The sequence below is a fragment of the Pecten maximus genome, chromosome 17 (genome assembly GCF_902652985.1).
Source record: "Pecten maximus chromosome 17, xPecMax1.1, whole genome shotgun sequence".
NCBI classification, from domain to species: Eukaryota; Metazoa; Mollusca; class Bivalvia; order Pectinida; family Pectinidae; genus Pecten; species Pecten maximus.
Window position 1 is genome coordinate 17,736,492 of NC_047031.1, and position 27,136 is coordinate 17,763,627.

Genomic DNA, 27,136 nt, shown 5'->3' on the forward strand with positions numbered 1-27,136 from the left:
TTATGCAAGTCGGTCAAGGCTCTAGCAGTGGATTGTCAACCATTTTGAGGGTAATAACAAGATTGCTTGCTCATGATTGAACGTCCTATCACATCATTTTATCAGATTAACGCAAAATATTTTTTCCCCTTAAAATCGTGACCCATGTCCTTAAAGGTCATAAAGAGTGGTGTTCAATTATGTTCGCGCCTCTGACAGACGCTTTTATATCGCTTTCTCCACTAAAATTCCAATTCTAGACGCATGACACACACGCGTTTTCTTCCGTGTCTTCTATTGACTAAAATGTCTCCTGAGACATTGAAGATACAACGTTTGATCTTCTATCGCTATCAGATATTTGGATTATTGATTCATGTTTTGTTGCCCTCTCTCGTTGTCCCTCATAGCATATTTTTTGACCAGAGATATAGTTACCTAAACAAACAATGCGGTGAGTGTTAACCATTGTTTACATTGAAGTTACTTACCAGAAATACGTTTGAAGTCATTGGAGACAAAGTCATTTTGGTATGTTATTATTGAAGGGTATTGAATGATCAGCTCGCTATTACTAGTTTACAAAAAATCTGCAGTTTATGTATTTTTTCTCAATTGTCGAAAATAAATACGAACTTTGAACTTTGACCAAACATCCCAAAAAAGTTTACCCGTCATCCCCTATGAATGATTATTTGAAATCAACACGTTTGGTTTAGTACTATTTAACGTCATTTTCAAACATTAACGTCAGTTACGGACGATGTCAATGATTGACGGGGGCCTCTGATGGTCTCTACTATAGCGCTATCATACTGGAATGCCGGGACACGGTAGTGTGATACCTAACCCGGTCATACTATGCCGACAACAAAAGACCGATGTAAAAGTCTATTCATCTTCACTTTATATCCTTGGTAATTTATTATCACGTAACACGACAATGTCCCTTTTATCGTCTATTACGATGAGTTACATCACGCGCAGCAGACATTGTTTTCTTGATGCAATGATGCCGCATTAAAAAACTAGCCTTTGCGTCTGCTGTCAAATTCAGGAAATCAGTCTCGATACCAATGATCACAGATAAGCTTTATTCAATCTGCAGACAAAACAAGCTCATTAACGACATCTAACTCACGATTCGTTCCCATTTTATTCTAAAAATGTTTGAAATGGCAAAAACGTGATCAATTTATAAATGGAGACTTTTGACATTTACACTTACAACTTAAGGCAAAACATCAAAGTCATCAGGACATTTAACTGTAATAGGTCGATTTTTTGTAATATAACAATCCAACTGGGAACATTGTTTAGATTAACGAGTTATTGTTATTACGACATCTCATGTCATAAATAGAGTATGTCTGTCTGTCTTGCGATCACGTGATATTAATGACGACGAGATCAGACAATGGAGAACTAGCGAAATTAAGTGATATGAAATTCAGTTCTGAATTTCATTTTACTTTCAAAATATTCAATAAAAATAAACCCTTTAAAAAAAACTCCTACTGCTGGTAAAACTGTAAATTACCACTTAAAGCAACTTTGAGTAATTTATTTTTTATGCATAAGATATTTTTCTTCAAATTATATCAAGTTTTGTTCAATATCCTGATACTTTTAAAGGAAATTAGGAACATTTAAAAAACCAAGGAATATGAGACCAGGTATTTCGCAAGGTTAAGACTGTTCTGTCGAATATACCCGCCATTCAAATCAGGGTCAAATCTTAGTAACTTTCGTGTTTCATATTTTATGTATAAGATATATTTCTTACAATTATGTTAAGTTTTGTTTAATATCCTGATAATTTTGAAATTGAACCAGGAATAAAGCCACAGCGACAAGGAAGTGCCTTATCTTCGAACGAAACAATAAAAAGATTTGAATGAATCATCATTTTGAAATCACGACTTGACCTGGATATGACCCAGACCTAAATGATAGATATACTCGATGAAGCAGAATATATTTAACCTTGCGGAATACATTGTCTCATATCTCTTGGTTTTTCAATGTTCCCCACGAAATCTATAACTTGTTTTGATATTGTCCTCGAGTTATATTGTATTCTTTTTTTTTGGCTAACATTTTCTGAGAACGGTTGTGACCTAGATTTACACGTTTGGTTTGGTTAAGGAAACAGAGAATGGCTACCCCTCAAGGACACCTGGTATTTTATTCCTTGATTTGTTTCAAGTTTTACAAAGTTCATCTCTATCTCATTTATGTTTTAACAACGTTTTAATGATTTTTGTTTACCATTTCTTTGCTTAACTTGACATTGTTTACCATTTCTTTGCACAAATTGACTTTGTTTACCATTCCATTGTTTACCGTTTCTTTGCACAAATTGACTTTGTTTACCATTCCATTGTTTACCATTCCATTGTTTACTATTCCATTGTTTACTGTTTCTTTGTTTACCTTATCCTTATTAACCTTTTTTGTTTACCATTTTTTGTTGACATTTTCTTTGTTTACACTTCTTTGTTTCTCGTTACATTACTTTGTTTATCATTTTCTTGTTTATCATTTCATTGTTTATCATTTCATTGTTTATCATTTCATTGTTTATCATTTCATTGTTTACCATTTCATTGTTTATCATTTCCTTGTTTATCATTTCCTTGTTTATCATTTCATTGTTTATCATTTCATTGTTTGCCATTTCATTGTTTACTATTTCTTCATTTACCATGTTTCATTTACCATTTCTTTGTTTATTACTCATTTAGTTTACCATTCACTTGTTTACAATTTCTTATTGTACCAGTAAAAATTGGTTTGCATGGATTTCCATATTCTTCTACTAACAGGAATAATCTTACAATTTTGTATTCTATTATGAAGTTAAACAATAAATGTCATACATTAAGCAAATTAATCACTATACTATAGAGGTCATGCTATAAGCAGCTGACCTTATTTCCCTTTATTTGCGGTCATTAAGGATATCGCGAAAGTAGAAACGTACGGAATATCCAAACCACGGGACTGTAGCGAAATATCAACTCATTAAAATTGAACAATTCAAGTTTTTTCCTGATGTTGTTTACTCCGTTAAATGTTTACGTTTTATTATACAATTTCTATACCGCATGTATCTTCATATTTGGCATACAATTATATGTATTTAACAACTTTTATAATTGTACCGTTACACACTTTGAACTCGAATTAGGTTGTGTTGGTGTCATTTGATTATGACACTTAGCCCAGACTTGACCTATTTGTATGAAGGATATCGTCAATGGAGTAGAAGAACTTTAGCCTGCCAGAAAACCTGGTCTCATTCTCCTTGTCCTTTTCCAAGGATCTCCATGCAAATTTAACCCTTTTTGTTTATATTTTGCCTTCGTTGTGTCTGTGTTGTGTTAGAATAATGGTTTCGTTATTATGTCTGTATTCTCTGATGTTTTGATGTATTTCTTTTATAGGCGTCTTTCTCTGGTGTTGTTAGGCCGTGAATGGCTCTAATTTTCGTGAGAAGAGAGAAGTAAGAGACATCAAGAGAAAAAGGAATTTCAACCGAAAGTTATTCGAAAGACAAAATCAAGAGATGGAAATATACCAGTGCAAGAAGACAAATGGAAGAAATGTTCGCTTTGGAGACATCAACACTTTATGACCTTTGTGTCACGGAAATTTGCCTAGAACGAGAAGCTGTATGGTGTTCATAACATCACTGATGAGTCCTAGAAGGACGAAACAGTTGTATGATGCCCCTTACATCACTGACGAGTCCTAGAAGGAGGAAACAGGATTCTGATTTTAATCCATTTTGGCTCTACTGTACGTAACCCTATATTTGTTTTTAAACGTGCTTGTATATTGTTTGTTTTTTGTATAATCCGTCAAATAGTGAAGTAATGGGTACAATTTATGAGGCATAATGAATATTAAACTTCACCAGGCAGCTGTTTCTTCATTCTAGGCCTCGTCATGCATTAGATAGATCACGAATTCATGTAAAAGTAGAAGCTAATAAATTGTGATTTTTTCTTACATTAATTCCTCATAGAGACATGTCGAGATATTAGTCAACATGTATGTGCATTATTTGCATTATTCATTGAATGTGATAAGTTTTACTGATGGATATGGAAAAGTATGATGTTTCCGATGTCCTTTATTTGGTTTGTTGTCTTATTGTTAACGTCGTATCAACAGCTAAAGTCATCTACGGACGGCCTCCCATAAGTAATGACCTTAGCTGTTAATAGGACGTTAAACAAAATAAACCAAACCAAACCAAACCTCCCATAAGTGCCAGATGCATGGTGAGATGTGTTTTTCAGGAGGCCGCGGTATGTACGTGTTAGTCTCCTTGTGATAGCGCGGAACTAACGTCGACTTTATAGTGCTATCTCACTGAAACATACTGCCGAAGACAACCAGCAGGACACCCCACCCGGTCACATTATGCTGACATTGCTCACATAAGGCTAAGCGCTTAGCAAGTGTAGCAACTGCCATTTTTATAAATTATAGGTAAACTATGACGTCCTGTATCAGACATGTAGCGATATATATATTGAAGGAGAGGCATTTCTTGAATATATATGAGATCTTTAAGTTGCCTACATAGGTATTGTATATCTTTATTTACCTGGGTTATTGTAGAAAAAGAAGCTCAAGAGACAAACACAAGCGACAACATGTACACTAAATTGCTCAGTGACAAAACCTTTCTCCTCTCTTACCAATTGGACCATATTCGTATCCCCATAAATCATTCCACAACATCGTATGCATGTATAACCAAACCATATAAACTCTTACAAGGGATCTCTTTACGTCTGCCCATCGCTTGGCTAACAAAACATTTTTTTTTCTGTATATAAAGATGTACTGAAGTTAAATATATTTATTAAATACACAAACACGTTCCACATTCTTTTAATCTTATCTAATATTCAAAAGTTATTCCGTTGATTGAATCACACGGTTACTTTTGGCAGTTGTAGTACGTCTTTCCCCCAAAATTGTCCTGAATACATTCACCACATTTTGTCCCCTCGAATCCCTCACGAGTCCTTAAAGGACGAGACATGCAGCCGTAATGTACGAGGCAGCTTTGTATACATGTGTATATTATTTGCCATTTCTGTTTTTGTTTGCTTTTGTTTTTAATGAAATCCATATATAAATACGGATTTCGTAAAAAAAAAAAGGGGGGGGGGGGGGGCGGAAAAAAATGCCTTTAGTTATTTACGAGGGCGACGGGGCCTTTAAAGTGTTATGCAAATGACGAACTTGGCAACATTGTGTACAAACTCATGTTTTTCAGTTATAAATGGTTAGTAAATGTTATTATTATGAATGTTCGTAATGTATGTACGTGCAAACAGGTTGTGTGAGTACTCACAGTTCACGGGACCGTCCGGCTCTGGAGGCCAGTTGCATCACATGATTCCCAGCGAAATCACATCGAAAATCCCAATTCGATCACATCATCTACAAAGGTTCATCCAAAATATTATGAATAATATAAAATCTCACAAACTACAACAGTATTTTTATCTAAAACTCGGACTCATCCGGGGAGATGTTAAACGTAGTGGTGGGTATCTATTTCTGGTCGACTAGATCTGGTGCTGACACCTTGCGGCTGGGCATTAAAGGACTTCAATTTGTAATTAAAAATACGACCAGCTTTATAAAGAAAAAACTATTTTCATAAAATGTATTCTTTTTTAAAACTGCTTTGAGATATCGTTATTTATATAATTCATTAATCTCTGATGGTCATTTTGAATCCAAACTTGCATTAGTTTGGGGAAAGATTAAACGATTTATATTGAAAATATTCTTTATTAAGTTGAATATGCTTATAATACCAGGAGCCTGCTAGGGCGGCCTTTGTACCGGCCCAGTCGCCTGTAAAATTCTGCTCTACGATACTGCTTTATGCCCCCCTCCTCCCGTCATACGGGTACTAGCAAATAAATCTCCCTCTCTTTATGCTGTCAGAATCACCTTACACAGAGAGACACGTACACATTATAGTAACCGTGCTTTATGACCACACCGGCCTTCACGTTTTCAATGGGATTTCTCTATTTGATATTGTCACCACGTATTTGTATGAAATTGCTCATTTTTGTATGATATATGATTCGTGAAAGCATATATACATACACATGTATCATAACCTAAACATGTTTACATATGTATTACTTTATATATCATATGTATATGTTTCAATTTATGCTTAGTGGATATATATTTTTCAACTCAAATCTGAATTGAAATATTAGAAAAAAGTCGGTGAAATTGCAATTACTTATCTTACTTATCTTGTGTTCTAAAATCATTGTATATGGTTGTATATAATGATTTCATTAAAGAAATGGTTAATTTTTGGAGCTTTTTCGGAGATGAATGTTAACTTATTATCTACTGCTGAATCGTGTATGATACTTAAAGATATGAGCACCACCCATCCAATCCTTCGTAGACTCGTCAGTGATGCTAACGACTTAACGTGATCCTAAGAGGCGGCCGAATGTCAAAGGTCAAACAAATGTCAACATATTAATGCAAGTTATCCAAAATTTCAATGAATTTAATCATTTTCAAAATTTGATTTAAAACGAGCGTTAAGTACGTGTGTAATTTATAAATACATATTTGTAAATAAATTATTAAGTAGCAAGCGGATTACGAAATTACGTTTCCCATTTAGGAACTATTAAACAGAATGGCGCAATGCAATACAGTATTCCTAATTTGACTGTAGAATGTATAATCAGCCATTGCAAAGAAAACCGTTTTATATATGTTATTAGAAATTAATTTCATACTGTAGATAATCTTCAATGAATATCAAAACATTAATTATGCATATTTTGAATATTTATTTCAGGTTCCATACTTTTCGCCCGAATTATATCTGCTTTTCTACCGATAAATCTGTCATTTATAATTGACCTATTTAATAAAGCCTTACAGTAATATTAGGAAGAATATGTCAGTCTGAGAGTGTTGCTTCATATTCTTTCAGTTTATTTAAAAGTCATAAAAGTTCAGTATCTGAAAATATGGAATAACAGGAGAGGTGTGACGAATAAGTTTTTGTCTGTGTTTCCTAAATCTAGCGTGTCTTCAAAATGACACAAAAATATCTGTATCTTTATACAATAACATAAAAGAAATGTTGACTTTCTTTTATCAATAATTAAGATCACATACGTAAACAAGCCCAAGTTTTGTATTGATCCTATTATTTGATTTCCTCCACACCAGTCTCTCCTTTTACTCCACGCTTCTTCCCTTTTTCTCCCTTAGCTGTATTTGCTCGTCAGCTGAAATGCCGGAACGCCATACTAGTGGACATAACCCCCGATATATAAAGTGATATATAAACCACACCAATTGTAGTTTCGTATTGGATTATTACATGCGATCAAGAAGTTGGAAACAACATGCTTAACATTTGTTGTTGTTGGTTTTGATGTTGACAAAAAAATATGGGTTGCTTTCATTATTTATTAATATATATATATATAATTTAGACTCATAGACTATTGAAATAACAATGATATATAATCATCATTGCATTAGCAATAATCACTTTTGTAATCAAATACAAGAATAAATCAGTTTCGTATCACTTTAAAAGAACTTATGGAATATCCTATCATCATTGTATCCAATTAAGAGTAAGCTACCTATCATATTCTTCTTAATTCGATCACACATCTATTAGTACGACTGTGATAGCACACCACACCAAAGAAAGAATGTCTAGTCATGGTGGATGTTTTGTTAAGCAAATAACTCTTGTAATATGATATGCATTAAAAAACGAAACATATATAAATATATACTATAATTGGTATATTATGAAGTAGTACATACAGGCGTCACATTTGTTAAAACTAAAATAAATAATTGGTTCCGGATTTTCCGAAAGTGTGTTTATACAGGAAATTTCGTTTTGCCTACAGCTAAAAATGGTGGCTCATAATCAACTCATGTCAAAACAAGATTAATTCTGTCTTTGAAATAGAGATATTAATTTCAAATAGGTTTCAGAAAACAATTGTTTAAAGAATTTTGTCATTTTTGGTCAAATATCATAATATTATGCAATTTTAATTTGTTTTTAAGTTAGTTATTACCATGGTATTCACAGGTATGAAAATCATAGAAAAACTATGTTTACTTATCCTTCAGATCTGTATTTAAATTGTAAATGTTGTATAGATATATATATAAATATATATACTTTTGTACAGGTAATATGTAGGGTTAACTGGCAATGTTTACGTATCTTAAATATGTGCCATATTTTTCAGAATTGGACATTTTTACCTGTTCACTGCTACATTTGTCCAACAGCTGTCCTATTGAAATTGCAATACAATCAAAGCGTTTTTGTTGTGCTGATTTTCACGTGACTAGAGGGTCATCGCACTTAAAACTAGCAAATTTAGTGCTTTATTTCGTGTATTGAAAGGGTCATTTACCTGAATACAATTTCCTTTTTGTTATCTGGAAATACCTCTATCTCAGTATTATAGTTTATTTCAAAAGCAGGCTAGTAGAATCGCCAGCTTCACTTTTCTTTAACAATAATTTTTTTATGTTTGTTAGTAAATAGATAACAATTATAAGACATAACATTAAAACGTTCTAAAAGATGATAGCTTTTAAACACATTGCAGCAAATTATTCAAAGTAGAATACTTATGATCGTTCCTCACTTGCAGTAGCAGAAAACAAATATTGTAGGGTAGGCAAAGAACTGAAAAGTCAAAATTAAAGTATCTTGTGTGTTAGGATTTTCTTAATGTATTAACACTTACTAGTTTCTAATGTCAAACATGTTTAGGGAAGCATATATAGTTAATGTACAATTTCGATACGACATAAAACGTGCATATCAGGTATTTGATTTTCAGGGATAGAAGCTTGTTACACAGGTGCCTTTTAACAGGGGCAGTAGCAGTTCTCTTATTCTTCTCATATTCTACTATACCACAATGGAGATAAAATGTCGCTACAGTGTTTACACGTAGACCGTGTTACCTTCTCAATCATCCTGTCAAATTCATTGTTAAACTGTGCTAAATAAACTCAGTTACTTGAACAAACTATTTCCCAATACATTAGGCATTCGTCTTTAAAATCGTTTTAAAGCGTACATGAGTGTTGCTACAATACTTTGGTTTTGATCTGGTAAATGAAAAAAGTCTATAAAATAAAGATGTTGTCGAAGGCATGTATAATTTGAAATAAATGTAGTATGATCGTTAAATATACGTTCCAGTTTCGAATGGATAAAAATCAGAAGTCATGGACCAACAAAAAATCTTCAATATTACCCCTATGAATTATATGAGAGAGAATTATTTGAAGCATTAGAGCAGAAATGGTGTAAATTTGTAGGTGTATAATTGAATTACTGGTAACCCTAGACGTCTGTCATAAGGTGTCGGTATTGTAAACTGAACTTTCGTACATATATATATGTAAAATAGAAAGTGTCGTTAGCGCAACAGTTTTGATCTCATCCTTTCGGTCAGAGCTTTGTTTACGTTTTGTTAGTGTGACCTTCACCTTGGCAGCACACGAATTTGGTTGTTGGTAGGAGGTCAGGTCCACGACGTACAAGTTAAACATAAAACAAAGCATGATAGAAAATATCTCAAATAAATGTAAAACAATACTTGTCAAATTTCCTGTTAATAATTTTCAAGAGAAAAGAACATTGATAAAAAATAGAAATATAGAAAAATATTGTATAGAAAAACATTTTTGAACAATAAATAGTTTTTGTTTTTGGTTTTTATATTGTTATTTTTATTATTATCTTATTGTGAATTGAATCCTTATTTATCTCTTTTTTAATGTATGTGTTTATTTATGCATTTCTTTATTTGTTTATCTATTATGTAGTTCGTTCTATACGACGTAAACTAACCTGTAGTATGTCCTTTTATCGAAGCTAATCTTTTCTCAATTAGACACTGAGTAGGTGTCTGATATTTTATCTAAACCTATTGATATCGTATATAGCGGTGTACCTGAAATACTGAATAAACGTCATAAGGTATCAGGACAATTCAAGGGCTCGAGAATCAATCTCTCACATTCAAAACGCCTCAGTCATTATGTATTGTAGATACATTAGGTTCATTTCGTATGAGGCTCTGTATGAGGGTGACGTCAGGATTTGAGGTATTATTTATTGAAGATATATGAGGCTCTATATAGGACTGACTTCAAAACTCGAGGTATGTTGTATCATAGACGTATGAGGCTCCCTAGGGGACTGATGTCAAAACTCGAGGTATGTTGTATCATAGACGTATGAGGCTCCCTAGGGGACTGACGTCAAAACTCGAGGTATGATATTTTATAGATGCATGAGGCTCACTATGGGACTGACGTCAATACTCGAGTTATTCTATACAAGTATAAAAGATGTATGAGGCTCCCTATCGGACTGACTTCAAAACTCGAGATATAATATATTAAAGATATATAAGACTCCCTCCCCATGGGACTGACGTCAAAACTCTAGGTATTATATTTTATAGATGTATGAGACTCCCTAGGAACTGACGTCAAATCTCTCGGTATTATATTTTATAGATGTATGAGGCTCCCTAGGAACTGATGTCAAAACTCTAGGTATTATATTTTATAGATGTATGAGGCTCCCTAGGAACTGATGTCAAAACTCTAGGTATTATATTTTATAGATGTATGAGGCTCCCTAGGAACTGATGTCAAAACTCTAGGTATTATATATTATAGATGTATGAGGCTCCCTAGGGGACTGATGTCAAAACTCGAGGTATTATATTTTATAGATGTATGAGGCTCCCTAGGAACTGATGTCAAAACTCTAGGTATTATATTTTATAGATGTATGAGGCTCCCTAGGAACTGATGTCAAAACTCGAGGTATTATATTTTATTTAAGCATTGATGTCATTTTGTTTTAGTTTCATCGGGGTATGAAACAAATTTTGTTTGCAAACTGTATGAATCCGCTACGCGGATTCTTACAGATGTTTGCAAACAAAATTTGTTTCATACCCCGATGAAACTAAAAAGAATTGACATCAACGCTTATAATTAATTTTTGAAAATGATTTTCTAATTTAAAACATGTTTTATGTACAATTTTACTGGTTTTAAATGGGATTCTTTTTCTCAAATCAATACGCAACGTCAATTGACGTATTGTGACGTCACATTTTTCGCGCCATTCTCGGAATTTCTTTCATAGAATGAAAAGAATTTTTCGACCAATCACATTTGAGTATTTACCATGAAAACAAAGAAAAAATAATTATAGATGTATGAGGCTCCGTATGGACTGACGTCAAAACTCGAGGTATTATATACTATAGATGTATGAGGCTCCGTATGGACTAACGTAAAAACACGAGGTATTATATATAATAGATGTATGAGGCTCCTTATAAGACTGACGTCAATACTGGAGGCATTTTATACTATACATGTATGGGGTTACCTTTGGGAGAGTTGTCGCTATACGAGGTGTTTTAAGAGTTGTGTGCTTCTGAAAAGACGAAACTGAAGTCGTAAACTTAATCGGTAAAATAAATTGAAATAAAAACAAACAGTCCATCAACACATAATGGAAAATAAGTGATAGAGAATGACGCAAATCCCTAAGGACAATCTACAACAAAATTCTATTTGACCCCACATAAATCATTCTATACGTTCATGTGATTTTGATATATCCTCACACCGCCATGGGTATAGACTATGGAATATGTAATAAGTTTCTTATGCAATTGCATAATGTTGTTGGTAAGACCGTAGAAATACCGACAATATAAGTTACTTCTGATTTCCGTGTGATTTGTTCGTGTTGTCATCACTGAGGAAAACGCTTATCCTTAACAAAACAGAACGAAATTGTGAAAGAAATCAAAAATAAATTTGTGCTTTTGACTTCAATATAGATTTATATTGGTTGTCATCACTGAAGTAAACTATTATCCATAACAGAACAAAATAAAATTGTTTAAGAATTAAATAGAAAATTGTAATTTCATGAATAGTGGTTATCTTGTTGTTTAAAGAGAACATAATGTCATTCATACATATTTCCTATCGAATTTGTTAAGTTGATGCGTTATATCACCAAGCACAATTTCGGTAAAAAGTAGATGAGTATTGGGACAAGTGGTTTAAAATATGTTTTCATTACACAACGAATGCCATGTAAATAACAAACAAAAATACACATACGTATGTAGTCTTGACACTGGGGCCCATCTCATTTTAGAAAATTAGCATGTATACTGATTTGAACCCAAAAATCTAACATAAATACTGAGTTGAACCTAACATTCTAACATGTATGCTGATTTGAACCTAACAAATCTAGCATGTATGCTGATTTGAACCTAAAAATCTAACAAGTATACTGAGTTGAACCTAAACATCTAACATGTATACTGATTTGAACTATAAAATCTAACATTAATACTGATTTGAACCTAAAAATCTAACATGTATACTGATTTAAACCTGAAAATGTAAACAAAGGTTTGTAATTCTATTGTTCTAATTTTTGTCTTTATCAAAACATAACAAAAATTACTGCATTGGTAAATAATAAATATTGATTCATCACGTGATCGTTCTAAGTCCTGTAGTATTTATCTTTTACGAAAAATATCATAAGCGGATCACTGTTGAATTTATGTGCCGTTAAACCTAGAATGTGTGGTGTAAGTACCACTTTTTGTGGGAGAAAAAATTCAATTAACACAGCATATCTAGAGTGTCCCTCAATAAAACGTAGGACATTTATTCTTTTTTTTTTTGAGTAAGTAACAATGATTTCGGAGACATCAAGGACAACTTCCTCCGGATATCTCTTAACGGATCACAAAATACAAATTAAATTCAATTACATTTGGCCTTTAAATGTCTCGACTGAACTAGTCCAGCCTCTGAGTGGTCCTGTATGATACAGATATCTAGTCAAGTGTATAAACAACATGAAGGGAACTACTGATGGATTTACATAGGTAACTGTCGGTTATCGCGGGATCGGACCCTCTCACTCAGCTTATAGAATAACTTCATATGGATCAAAAGGTCCTGTTGGACTATACAGCAGGTGTATATAGGACTATATAGACACTTTTTGGACGGTGTCAACACAGATACACCTTTGGAAGGGTAATTAACAAGTTGCTGTCACTGAGGTAGCTCGGGCAGAAAGTCTTTTTACGGCTCAATTATGCCGAATTCTTCAACATCATTTGAGAAATGTGTGTCAGGGGTTAGAGACCTAGGTTCATCATTGTAACAATTTGTCATTTCAAACAGGTGGTATCTTTTACATCTTGTTCTCTTTTCACTTTCGTTTCTTCTATTCATTCATTCGTTCATTCATTCATTCAGTTAATGTAATCATTTATTCATTCATTATAAACTTATTATGTTCATTAATTAATTAATTAATTATTTAATTTATTCATTCATTAATTAATTGATTAATTAATTCATTCATTTGTTCATTCATTCATTCATTCATTCATTCATTCATTCAATCATTCATATTTATCCGCGAATTTTTTTTCATTACCCCGCTTGCTTCGTGATAAGACTGATAGACTATAATTGTACAAATTCATTCATTTATTATTTCATATTTACTCATTCTTTCATCTTTTAATTCATTCATTCATTCATTCATTAGTTTATTCATTCGTTAATTAATTCTCTTATTCTCGTACATAAGATTAATGAGAATAGATAATCTTTTTGTCAAGGTTATATCTTTGTTCCTTTTATGAAGATACCAGAATTTTCAGCATTTGCTGTATGTTCTCTCTGTTTCCAAATAACTATACATACCAACCCCTTAAAAAGGGAGGTCATGAGTTATTCCCCCTTATCGAGACATAAGTCGATATAACTGGTACGTATTTATGGTTGACTGTTAGCTTTAAGGCGTTTGAGGTAAGGAATATACAGACTGTTGGCAGTATAGATTGAGAATGGGGAAGTTGTCATGCAATCATACTCTGCTGTCAGTATAAATAGGGAATGGGGAAATTGTCATGCAACCATAGCCTGCTGTCAGTATAGATTGAGAATCGGAAAGTTGTCATGCACCCATAGCCTGCTGTCAGTATGGATTGAGAATCGGAAAGTTGTCATACACCCATAGCCTGTTGTCAGTATAGAGTGAGAATGGGGAAGTTGTCATGCACCCATAGCCTGTTGTCAGTATGGATTGAGAATCGGAAAGTTGTCATGCACCCATAGCCTGTTGTCAGTATAGAGTGAGAATGGGGAAGTTGTCATGCACCCATAGCCTGCTGTCAGTATGGAGTGGGAATGGGGAGGTTGTCATGCACCCATAGCCTGTTGGCAGTAAACATTGAGAATGGGGAAGTTGTCATGCACCCATAGCATGTTGTCAGTATAGAGTGGGAATGGGGAGGTTGTCATGCACCCATAGCCTGTTGGCAGTAAACATTGAGAATGGGGAAGTTGTCATGCACCCATAGCATGTTGTCAGTATAGAGTGAGAATGGGGGAGTTGTATGCAACCCTATCCAGGTTCGGTATTTCACTGATGACATTGTATAGGGGCCTTTGATCGGCTTCAATCTCAATGTTGTAGCTGTTGCGAGGACTAAATAAACAAACAAAATATTGATTTGTGCTAAAAAGTCGAACTTCGATAACTCGAATACTACTTAACTCGAAGTACAGATTCAGTGCCGACAGTTCAAATTATCTTACAAATATAATTGGTTAACCCGAATATTCGGGGTATCCGGAAGTGTTTATCCGTAACCCCATTGACTTCAGGATAAGGACGTTGGACTGTAATTCTACGAAATGAAGAAACTTGTTTCATATCTGTCAGTTTGTTTTAATTCATTCTGATTACATTATATGACGCTGTCATTGTGGCAACTCGGGTGATTTTTTTAGGCTCAATTATTCTTAGTTTTCCAGCGTCATTTGAGAGGTGTGTGGTGTCAGTAGTTCCAGCTCTAATTTCGCACAGTATGTGTTCGGGGGAAGTTCTTGATCTGTTTTTAACTGTTCTCCTTCTCCTTTCATTCATTCATTCATTCATTCATTCATTCATTCATTCATTCATTCATTCGTTCATTCATTCATTCATTCATACATATTAATTCATTAATTCATTCTTTTATTCGTTCGTTCATTGATTCAATATAGTATCGATTCTTTTCGTTTATTCATTCATGAAATAATTAATTAATTAATCCATACATACATATCCGAAATGATCTTTAAGCCCCACTGACTTTGATTTATTCAAATTGAAGAAACTATTGTTTCAGCCTTCATAACAGACGATGTAGCTTCATCTCTTTCAGTTTGTTTTAATCTATTTTGTTTACATAATTTCACGCCGTATGCTCTCCGCATTACACTCATGCTAATTCTCCAAATCCAGTTACCACATTTACAGAATATAACTAGGTGTCTGGCGTTAATTGTTATTGTTGGGGATTATTCGTGTATAACAGAAATGTGTATGCACACATTGAATCAACCTAGCTTAAACTAAAGTAGATAGCATGCCAACTGGATTCTGTATGCATCTCTCTGATGATCAAATGATATAAACATGATATCAAACACACATGGGAATAGTGTTAAATGTATGTACCTAAGCCATAGAGGATTTATTCTACTGGTAAAACCTGAAATAACACCATTACATGTTGCCTGTTGAAAGAATTTCTTTGAAAATATATTTGGTTTATATTCAGCTCTAAATCATCCTTTTTATATATTTATAATTAAGGTGTTTGATTAAACGAGCTGATTAATAATTCAGCCTTTTTATACTCCATGTTTCAGCAGATGGATTTATCAACTAATTTTCTGTTTATCTCACCAATTCCCCCTTAAGATTTATCCTCATGTAGGTATTGTACATATACATTACACATCATACACACCTGACGAATAAATACATGAACACAACATGATCATTGATGATTGCCAATGAAGTGTAATAAACGTTTACGGGAGAAATGCTGATGTTTTAATCCTCTATCTGGAAACATTAAGCGTCCTTTACACGATGTGTGTACCTTATGAAGGGATTATATACGAGTTTAGAAAGTTGAAAATAAAGTATTTCGTTAAATAACTGTGTCCTTTGTTTGTTCTGGTTGTTTTTGAAATTTCAGGGAAAAGTTTCGTCTATAACTTTCTCAAGTTTGAAGACAAATGAATCATAACGTGCATTATTCAATTTAGTTCTAACAATATTATATACTTCCACACTACATCACAATATAATTACTTCTATCAGTAGGATTATATAAGAAGATATAAGCTGATATAATTCTTCTCCAAACTCAATTTCTCTGAAATCCTGTGATAACTTTAGGACAACAATTTTCCGAAGAGGACAGTTAAATATTTAAATAACATATAGAGAGACATGCTAAAATGAAAGGGAGATAATTATAGACAGAGAGAAAGACAGAGAAAGACGAAATATAAAAGAGGAATAAGTCATACAAATAAACAGAGAGGTTGTTAAATGTCGTATCAGCTAAAACACAGAGGGGAAAAAAGAGGCAAAAAGACCATCACAGAGAGGTATAGTCGTCGTGTACAGGGCCAACGAACTACAAAGGTTTCTCAAGGTAAGCCATACATAACAATGTCCTTTATATTTGTAGGTAGGTGACAGGCGAATATTCATGACCTGTTTGTAATGAATATTAAACCGGTGAACAGTGTAATGCCTGCTGACTGAAGTACTGTGAATGAATAATTATATGTATCTTTCCCTCCACATCTACATAACTTAATGTCTCATGTATATTTAATGGGCTATCTTAAACAGGTTTAAGGCTATACCAATAGCGTGTTGTGGTTCTGGTCGTGACTATTTGCTCTTAAAATAATATAAAGAAAGACATGCATTTATTTGGCTATGGATCTTATTGATCAGCAGATCATCCCCTCCACATCTACATAACTATCATGTATATGGACTCAAACAAGTTTAAGGCCATACAAATAGTTTGCTGCGGTTCTGATCACATATCTCCCTTTCTTAGATTGTTTTCCTAGATGTTTATTTGGCAATGAACACAGTTGAGCGATTCTTCTGACGTCATATAAAAAATATTCATGGATTTATTTCGGAATGGGAATGAAATGCGTTCCTTTGGCTATGGACATCGGTGATCAGTAAACCATTAATATTTGATGCTTTCTTATACATGAGAATAGTTATGTAATCAAAGTTCGTTATCACGAACTCCAATCACTCGTAAACCCTGCTTTACTCAAAGTAAAAATTTAAACAAAGAAATGTCATTACCCATTTTCGAGGGAAATGGTTATACTTTTACTGCTTTCCTCTACAAAAACGTTACCAGAGGGAAATATAATACCCCCATTGCTCAGGATCCATCAAATAACTACTTAAAGTTGTATGTATTTATTTCAATTTCACGCTTGTCTTTCATTTTCAAGTAACGCTCTCAATAACAATGAGTCAGTTGCTCCAATTATTAACGTTCTTTTACATAAATATTGCTTTATAAGCATACACATTGTTTTTAAAAAGCAAAAAGCAGTAAAATAAAACAGTAGTTCAATTATAAAAATGAATGAGAAAATAAGTTCATGAATATAGACTGTAAAATGCCAAAAGCTCACGGGAAGTACAATTTGTTATTTTGATAACATTTTAACTGGCTAGATATTACCGTTTAACAGTGTTGATTGTTTTCAGTGACACTTGGTTTGAGAAAAATATTAAAACGGTTACGTGATAATTGACGATTTCTGGATGCGAATACCGCCTGAACGAAAATGTGGTTTGCACTCAAACATTTTGTCATTTATCATTGTATTAATACCGATTCTTCGCTTGATATTTTGATTCACCTTCGTAGCTTAATATAAAATTATTTAAGCTGCTACAACATTCCATATTGTTGAAAGTATGCTTGAATTCAACTAGGCTCCATATGTATCCTTTTATTTCACATGTTAAAACACCCAATGGATGGAACAACAATTGTTTCGTGCTATAGTAGTGTTTTCTATGAATATCTATTCTACAAGGCAAAAACAGGTCAAAGGTCAAAAAGGAATCTATTCGGGCATTTCCGTCATAATTTACACTTAATGTCATGCCATATATTGCTTCTGCATTCTGTCACAAAATGGCGGAACGACCCAAACAGCTTTTGATTTGTAAATATTACGTGTACCTTCTCTTAAGAAGTAAGGATCAACACGGTACGTATGTTGATCACAGTATATACCAACGATTCCTAAGTATAGATAAATCATAATCCGTACACAATTCTATGAAAACTATGATCATATTTGTATTAGAGTATTGACTCGAGAACCTAAAAAGGGTAGGACGAATAATACCAACTTGACTTCCACTAAAAAAATGTCTTCTTCTTACGTTTGACCTATTTTTTTTCTCCCGCCTAAGATGTATCAATATGTTTGTCCCTCAGATAGTTAATGAAATAGCTGTATGATATAGTTAATGAAATAGGTGTATGATATAGTTAATGAGATAGCTTTATGATATAGTTAATGAAATAGCTGTATGATATAGTTAATGAAATAGCTGTATGATATAGTTAATGAAATAGCTGTATGATATAGTTAATGAAATAGCTGTATGATATAGTTAATGAAATATCTGTATGATATAGTTAATGAAATAGCTGTATTATATAGTTAATGAAATAGCTTTATGATATAGTTAATGAGATAGCTGTATGATATAGTCAATGGAATAGTTGTTTGATATAGTTAATGAAATAGCTGTATGATATAGTTAATAAATAGCTGTATGATATAGTTAATCAAATAGCTTATGACATATTTAATGAAATAGCTGTATGATATAGTTTATGAAATAGCTGTATGATATAGTTAATGAAATAGCTGTATGATATAGTTAATGAAATAGCTGTATGATATAGTTAATGAAATATCTGTATGATATAGTTAATGAAATAGCTGTATTATATAGTTAATGAAATAGCTTTATGATATATTTAATGAAATAGCTGTATGATATAGTCAATGGAATAGTTGTTTGATATAGTTGATGAAATAGCTGTATGATATAGTTAATAAATAGCTGTATGATATAGTTAATGAAATAGCTTATGATATATTTAATGAAATAGCTGTATGATATAGTTTATGAAATAGCTGTATGATAATTTTAATGAAATAGCTGTATGATATAGTTAATGAAATAGCTGTATGATATAGTTAATGAAATAGCTGTATGATAAAGTTAATGAAATAGTCTTATGATATATCTAATGAAATAGCTGTATGATATAGTTAATGAAATAGCTGTATGATATGGTTTATGAAATAACGTAATGATGTAGTTTATGAAATTAATGTATGCTATAGTTTATGAAATAACTATGATATAGTTTATGAAATAACTGTATTATATAGTTTGAGAAATAGCTATGTGATATGGTTCATGAAATAGCTGTATGATATAGTTGATTCTATTTTGGATCTACTGTATCTAACTCTAATTTTGAGTTGAAATAAGTAAATCAATCAATATATATACACATATATATACACGTAAATTACAAACAAATACACATAGACATAGAACATGGAACATTTAAATTGTGTCTTGATAAAGGGGCAGATTGCCTTGAAAATTCGTCGTTATTGCTACTTGACAAATTATTTCTTTCTGGTAATACGTATCCAGAGAACATTTGTTTTTTTAATCCAGTACCTGTATTGTACCTCACCGTCGGTATTACTTACTAGACCCCAATTTATAAACATACATGTATATTAAGTAAATCAAGTAGTACACAAAAGTAAGTGGCTGTGAACCAACGATGGACATTTTATAAAAGCATCAATACCTCAAACCTTCAATTGCACATTAAACATTTTGTTATCTCGTACACTTTTATCATATAGTCGTTTTATTTCAATTAATTGATTGCCTCCCCTCCTGAAATTTTCATAATTCACATAGCAATGTCCATGAAAACCATACATGTGTGTTAGGCTGTCCTTAAACAACATTTATACGAAAGCTGACAATGGCAGAGCAGAATACTCTAACGCGATATCTGCGGGCGAAGTTTCATTTTTTGAAACCATACGAGATGATGGCGAGATTACAGTCAAAATGATACCATTCACTAACAAAATAATATCCTAAAAAACAGAGGCGTACTTCCACTTGAAGTGTTAGGGACAGTCGGTCTGCGTCATACACACTACACTACATGGAATTAATGTTATCTCTGGACTCGCTTGTCCGTGCTTGTGGACACTGGTCACTCACAGACGGTCACCGATATCCGCGTATGTATACACTACAATGTTTAATGTCACTATTTGACATGTTGTCTCGGGGCGATATGTTTGTGAGGATGTCCACGGTGTGAAAGTCAGATAGGAATCAATAAGAAAAATACAGAATGATTAGCAATTATCTACAAATGTAAACTTACTTCTGAAATAGAAGCATGATTTATAAATTATATTTTCAATTCAACTGTAAGTGTTTTAAATAAAAACAGTGTGTATATTAATGGTTGTACATTTGGTTCGTTAAAAACACGATTAACTTGTATTTTTGACGGAAATGGCTTTTAAATAGAATTTTAAACATGTAATGATAACACCATTAAGCTCATGTCTGTTTTGTAATACAAATTGAGATCGGGACTTTATTATGTAATTTCATTTCTCCGATAAACTGATCCAGTAACACACATTCTCGTCTATATTATACATTTTCTCGCTCGATTTCCCTTCTGAATTTCTACGTTTTTTTGGCAACTAACGCCTTAGAGCTACGTAACAGACATATGATGCAGTTTTATATGCACAATTCAGTATAAAATGTGTTTGTTAATTCATGTTCAGAAGTTTGTAGATAATTACAATTATTTAGATATATCATTCTAAAGCTAGGCTATATTTCAGACCAAGACAGCCATCAACAAAAAATAATAAATGATATAAACTTCAACACTTTCCATAAAAATGCATATGATTATTTATAACCATTTATTGTATACATAATACCTTGTAAGTATTGTTTGATACAAATCAATTAAAATCTAAACACATTTTATTTTCTGATACAAATAAATCTTTATTTTTCTAAATCCTAAGAGAAATAAATAATTGTAGATCCAATCATGTTATAAAAAAGGAATAGAAAATTGAAGCGAAATAAGTCTTACAAAGATAATGAAAATTTGCAAATAAATATTTTGTAATATGCTTATATTCTATCAAAATATTTATCGTATTTTGGGCAATGTCTGTAACATTTAACTTTTCGCTGAATTGGAACTGCTAGACAATATCAACAATCATAGCCAGTATAGACAGAATCTTCCACAACAAGTCACAGATAAACAAACAATTATCATTCGCACTTCATGACATGAATTCAACCTGTAGAGAATCAGTGAATGAGAACATAATATTTTATAAATATCTTAAACACTACTAAAGTACTCATGAACGCATGGAGAGGGAATTTAGGACATTTCTCAAAAGTTAATGGGGATAGCTTGATAAGAGCCCTGCTTATAACGCTGAAACTGGTTGTAATCTAAGCCGTGAGACATGGAGCATGTTTTAGGTGATAACGACTGGTATCTAGTTCAATCAGTGGAAATTGTGGCACTTACCATAAGCTGACATAGAAATACAAGATATTACTTGTAAAAATTGGTACGAAATCCACAGGATTTCATCATGTGGTCTTGTAGGGGACCTAATTTGCCAGAGGTGAAAACCGATAAGTCATACCCTATCTGCTTGAGATTGTTATTTATTCTACCGAGAGCAAACCCAATGTTTATCAAGGGAGTAGTTTCTACATAAAAATGTGTTGAGAAGTATGAAAAATATGTTTTCAAAATATACATTTAGAAAATTTCATTAATTGCACTTCACATATCGTAGTGTCATCTTCAGATAGTATTTGTTTAGGCTGAAAAATATAAGTCACATTTTAGCCCTTAAGTTTGTCAGTTTATTTGGACACTGTCCGTTAATTACCTTATTTCACCGTCAGAAAGTAAACAATGATCAAAAGTATTGTTTTAAAACAATGTTTCAGAACAATCTGATAATGCCAAATGATAATTAATCTGTCAATAACACGTATATGCATTAATGGTGGACAATTTATCAGAATTATTTAATAAGTTATCATTATTTAATATTTGAAGAACATGTAATTTTTCTGACGTTTAAAGTGGCATTATGTGATTTACCTCGTGCTCCATTGGATTTATCATCTCATAAACTAGATTAATGAAAGACAAATCCTTTAATAATTTTCAAATTAAAATCTAGAACTACAGCGTCACAGGCCATCCCCGGATTTTCCAGTCGTTGAATTCCCGCGGTAAGACTTGTGAATTGTTTTGGATTATGTTATTAGTTAATAATTATTTATTAATAATTATGATGCGGAAAATAAAATTCTAATTACACACTAAATAGCTCTAAAAAGCTAAAATACTTTGTTGATAGGCCATACATAGACAACATTTCTATGAGGTAATTGTACGTAATTTTTATCACCACGTTGGTAAGGTACATATAACCCTATGTAATTCCATTATAACGATTATTTCTCTCTCCTTTGAAATATTTTATCTAATTTTCAACTATTACGAAGCGTATGATTATATTAAATCTGTCGGTCCTCTGATATGTATAAATCTACCTACATTTCATATAATATTTTAATCCTTCTAAATATTCCGACAAATTCCCTGTTGGCTAGATGCACTCTTCTGTGTCAAGCTGTGATCATTTTAGGTTAAATTTAATGTAGTAAAGATTACGTGTATGGGTATAATATAGATAGAATCAGGGAGCTTGATAGCTATGAAATGGTACGTTTTTCCTACCCTTCTATCAGAACGCTTTACAACTAGAATTAGATAGATATGCACAGTCAATTCGCTGACTTAAGTGCGCAGCTACAGTAATGACAACTGCAGATTGAAATAATCAAAAGTGCATCCAACAGCTCAAAAGCGTTTGTATAAACAAATTTAAATGTGTACCTATAGACGTTGATTTAGATATCTGGAGCATAAGACTCGGTGTTTCATTGAAAATGTACTTCACGTTTAGGAATTTTGTCGTATACGTTATGCCTATATTTAGTCATATATATTTTAACTATTGTAAATTATGTTTATAAACTATGTGCATGACCAGGTATATTATATATCAAATCTAGTAAAATACGGTCATAATATCAATAAGTCTTTAATGTCGTTCTTTCGGACTTAAACCATATAACAGATGATTTACTAGCATAATTGTATTTATAGTTTATATTTAAAACAGGTGGTACTAGTCAACAGTCATTAGTAGACTGAACAATAACAATCATGATCTGGTTTCATAATGACAAAATAAATCAGCAGAAAATGATAGAAACTACAAAAATGTATGTCACAAACTTCAGGGAGAAAACCTTGACTTTACATTACCCCCGGTAAATTATAGAAAAAATAACGAGATATTTTTGTATTCATTTTCGATACTTTAGGCATAATATTTGAATTTTTATGACTATTCACATTTTAATACAGTTGTCTGCCATGTTTTTGAGTTAATTTCAGTTACAATTTATTTATCAAAAACAATTATGTTACAATTTATAAGCTTTCATAAATCACCTATGTTGATCCGGATGTGCACAAAGGGTGACTAAATGTGGGTGGCAATCGCAGAACCCGGAAAAAAACACGCGGTTTATTAAATGAAGATTTAGATGACTCGCCTAAGATTCAGTTAATATCCATTAACCTTATCGACATGATAAGTTTGTTACGAAATCGCAGTATGATATTAATAATAATACGTAATAACATTCTCCGTGACGTCATATTTTCATTATATTACATATCAGACAATTAATTCAATGAATTTGAAATAATGATTTCCCTGATAAAATATTGGTTTTATGATGTATAATATGCGCTTAATGTCTGTCTAATAAGATGTCTATGTCCCTTGCTAAATATACACCGGGGTTATTAATAGGGTCCAGTCTATTTGGCAAGTGGAGACTGAGGTTATGACGACCCTTGTGATTTATGATGATATATCCCAATAGATCATAGTAAATAATGGACGCTCGGACACCAAGACTTGTGTGGCCGGAATTCAGACTGAGAATTACACAAGTAGATACGGGATAGTTTATTCTACTGTCCTCCGTGAGGTTCAAGTGTACCCCTGTGTATAGATGTTGTGGAAAGTTCTCGTTTTACATTGTTAGTATTTATAAGTGGCATTCTTGACATCATTTTTTTCATTGTAGTTTGGAATAAAGGACCCGCTAGTGTTATTGACGTCATTTCAACTGTGCTATAAGTAATTCTAACAATGGAATATCTATCTTTCAGGTAATAATCTAATACATAACATGTTTTGATTGTCGAAGTATTTGTCTTTTATAAAAAATGAATAGTCTAACGGGGTCCTTTATAATAGGAGATTGTGGTTTAAAAACAAAGTTTCAATAGGAAATTAAAAATTTGGCGTTTTTGTAAAAAAAATATTAATACATCATGGTTCCATAGGATATGATATTTACCAGGATTATTAACACAGGACAAAAAGATAGTAAGAAAAGGCAAAACGAACGGATATTGCTCTTAGTATGTTATATAATTGGTTCCGACTAGAGACTGTGAGGTTTAAGAATTTTACAATGTACAAAAACACGTACGCTGGTGGCACTATAGACTGGCCCCCTGTCTCTAGAATATTTAAATTATAGATAAAATTGAGCTTCATGATTCTGGTTCCTAGGAGATGTCTGATTCTAGAATCTAGCATTAGAACTTAGCTTGGCAATTCTTAACTTGGGTCTGGCGGCCAGTCTAGCGGCACTTGTAAATAGAATTATAGTACACGACACAGTACAAGGTGAATACTGAATCGCAAACTACATCATACAGCTGTTTCCTCCTTCGAGGACTTGTCGGAGATGCTAGTGTGTTATTCCAGAAAGGAATTAACGAAAACCATACTGGACATTAATTAGCGATAAAATATATCTTTGGAGCTGATATAACATGGTTATTTAATCTATATATTGGATTAAGGGGATTTGCCATGGCTTGAACATCGGTATACTGGTTGCGATTGAATAAACTTTAGGCGTCCACAGTGATATATATGATGATGGTCGAAATTATTTAAACACTGTATCGAGGCGACGATAATAAAAGTGTTCTTGCCTGCTTGTTTTTATCGTGTATATGTAAGTAAACATATAATTAGATTACAAACAGATTTTATTTTATCCCCATTTTACTCCACAAAATTACTTCAATGGTAAATTAATTAAGACATGTGTATATTACTAAAGCCGCATGATCGTAGTGTAACGAAATATAGCTCCCATGTTATGTGGAATCGTACAGAGTCCTAACTTAATGTTTTTGGTTCTAGAAATAGGTTATGTATATCTGATTGATAATTGTCTTACCATATACAGAAAGGTGTTTTTGATACACAAAACTCAACCTTATGATTGTTATTAAAATACAGATAGAAACTGATTTTTTTAAAGTATTTTACACATAATTGTTAATTCATTAGCCTACAGGGATTAATTGATTTCAGAAAAAAACATGAAAGAAATCATTCATATTTCATAAATTCCAATTACAAAGCTATAAATAGTTTTGTTTCTATTAATATTGTGAAGTCATATATTAAATAATTGTTGTTCTCGAAATATATATTAGCACTTAAAGCATGCAATGCCAGTCAATGAAAACAATGAAAAAGCGGTTATGACGGGCAATTGATTCTCTCTAATGTGCTTTGGTTAGACATTTGTCGGTAGTTGAATTAGTATATTTTCTGTTTTGTCTACAATTAGTTTTTTTTTTAGTTTTAGATGCTTTCATGTATAACTATGTTATCCGTATTCAGCAACCTACAATTGAAATAACATCAGATCCTATAGGCTGAGTTCGCCCTCTAACTGTTTGTGTAAATGGCTGACTTGAGGTACGACATTAAACATTTTGCGTTTTTATTTATTCGGTACTTGTCTTACCTTTCCTAACAAGAGATTTATTAACTTAATACATTATATTTTCATATTTATCAATTTTTACAAATTTTGTTTGCTTCACGTTACAAGAAGAAATTATTGATTTATAAGAGGACGTTTCTTATTGAGTTTCAACATTTCATTTTCCTATGTAAAGGGTTTCAGTTGATGATAACAAATTACTAATTTGATTCGAAATGAAGGCATTTGCTTTTATAATGTTTATGCTTATCAAATAAATTTCCTAATACCTACCTGTTTTAGCAAGCGATGATATGTCCCAGGTACAAAACTTACAGGTGAGCAATTTCAGGTTTTAGCAGAAGAGCAGTCACCTGTCCCCAGTCGAGACGATCCGAACCTCGTGACAAAATCTACCTTTCGTTCTAATGTCGCTGTATAATATTATACATTTGCATAAATCTTGTCAATTTGCATACACAAATTGTACTGTCCCCATGACTTTATACACATCGTCGGCTGGTTATTAAGATGTCTACTGTCTATATATATGTTAATGAGTTGTTTTATTTTTACCCCGCCATGTCTGTTGACAGGTCCCTAAAGCAGCTCATAATTATGTAAATAGGTTCATGCTAAAAATTGAAAACAAAACAAAACAAAAACAAAGATGTTTGTTTGTATACAGTGTTATCTTTAGATATGCAGATTTTAAAAGAGACATAAATTGTATATATTTGAAATAAATTGATGAAGTGATAACTTGCATCCATATTTTTAGTCATATTTTAGCTCATAATTTGGTCCATTGATGTGGACAATGTCCATAAACGACCTTATTGCGTCGCTATTTTTAAGAGACATAAATTGCATATATTTGAAATAGATTGATGCCGTTCCATTTGATAACTTTATCCATATTATTAGCTCATAATTTTGTCCATTGATGTGGACAGTGTCCATAAATGACATTATTGCGTCGGTATGATGTTAAGGTATAATCCGAAGTAGAATGTATCTGTTGGCAGGTCTCTAAACCAACTC

At 32.5% G+C, this 27,136-nt stretch overlaps 2 protein-coding genes across 2 annotated transcripts in view; both read right to left on the reverse strand.

Moving 5' to 3' along the window:
• LOC117315082 (cytochrome P450 3A12-like) overlaps positions 1–5,565 on the reverse strand; it is a 95,262-nt gene extending 89,697 nt beyond the window's left edge. The window contains exon 1 of the mRNA XM_033869222.1: positions 5,360–5,565. The gene's annotated coding sequence lies outside the window, so the exon portion shown is untranslated. The remainder of the gene's footprint in view (positions 1–5,359) is intronic.
• The window catches only part of LOC117315176 (basic proline-rich protein-like), a 64,080-nt gene that overhangs the window by 28,069 nt on the left and 8,875 nt on the right, over positions 1–27,136 (reverse strand). The window lies entirely within an intron of this gene.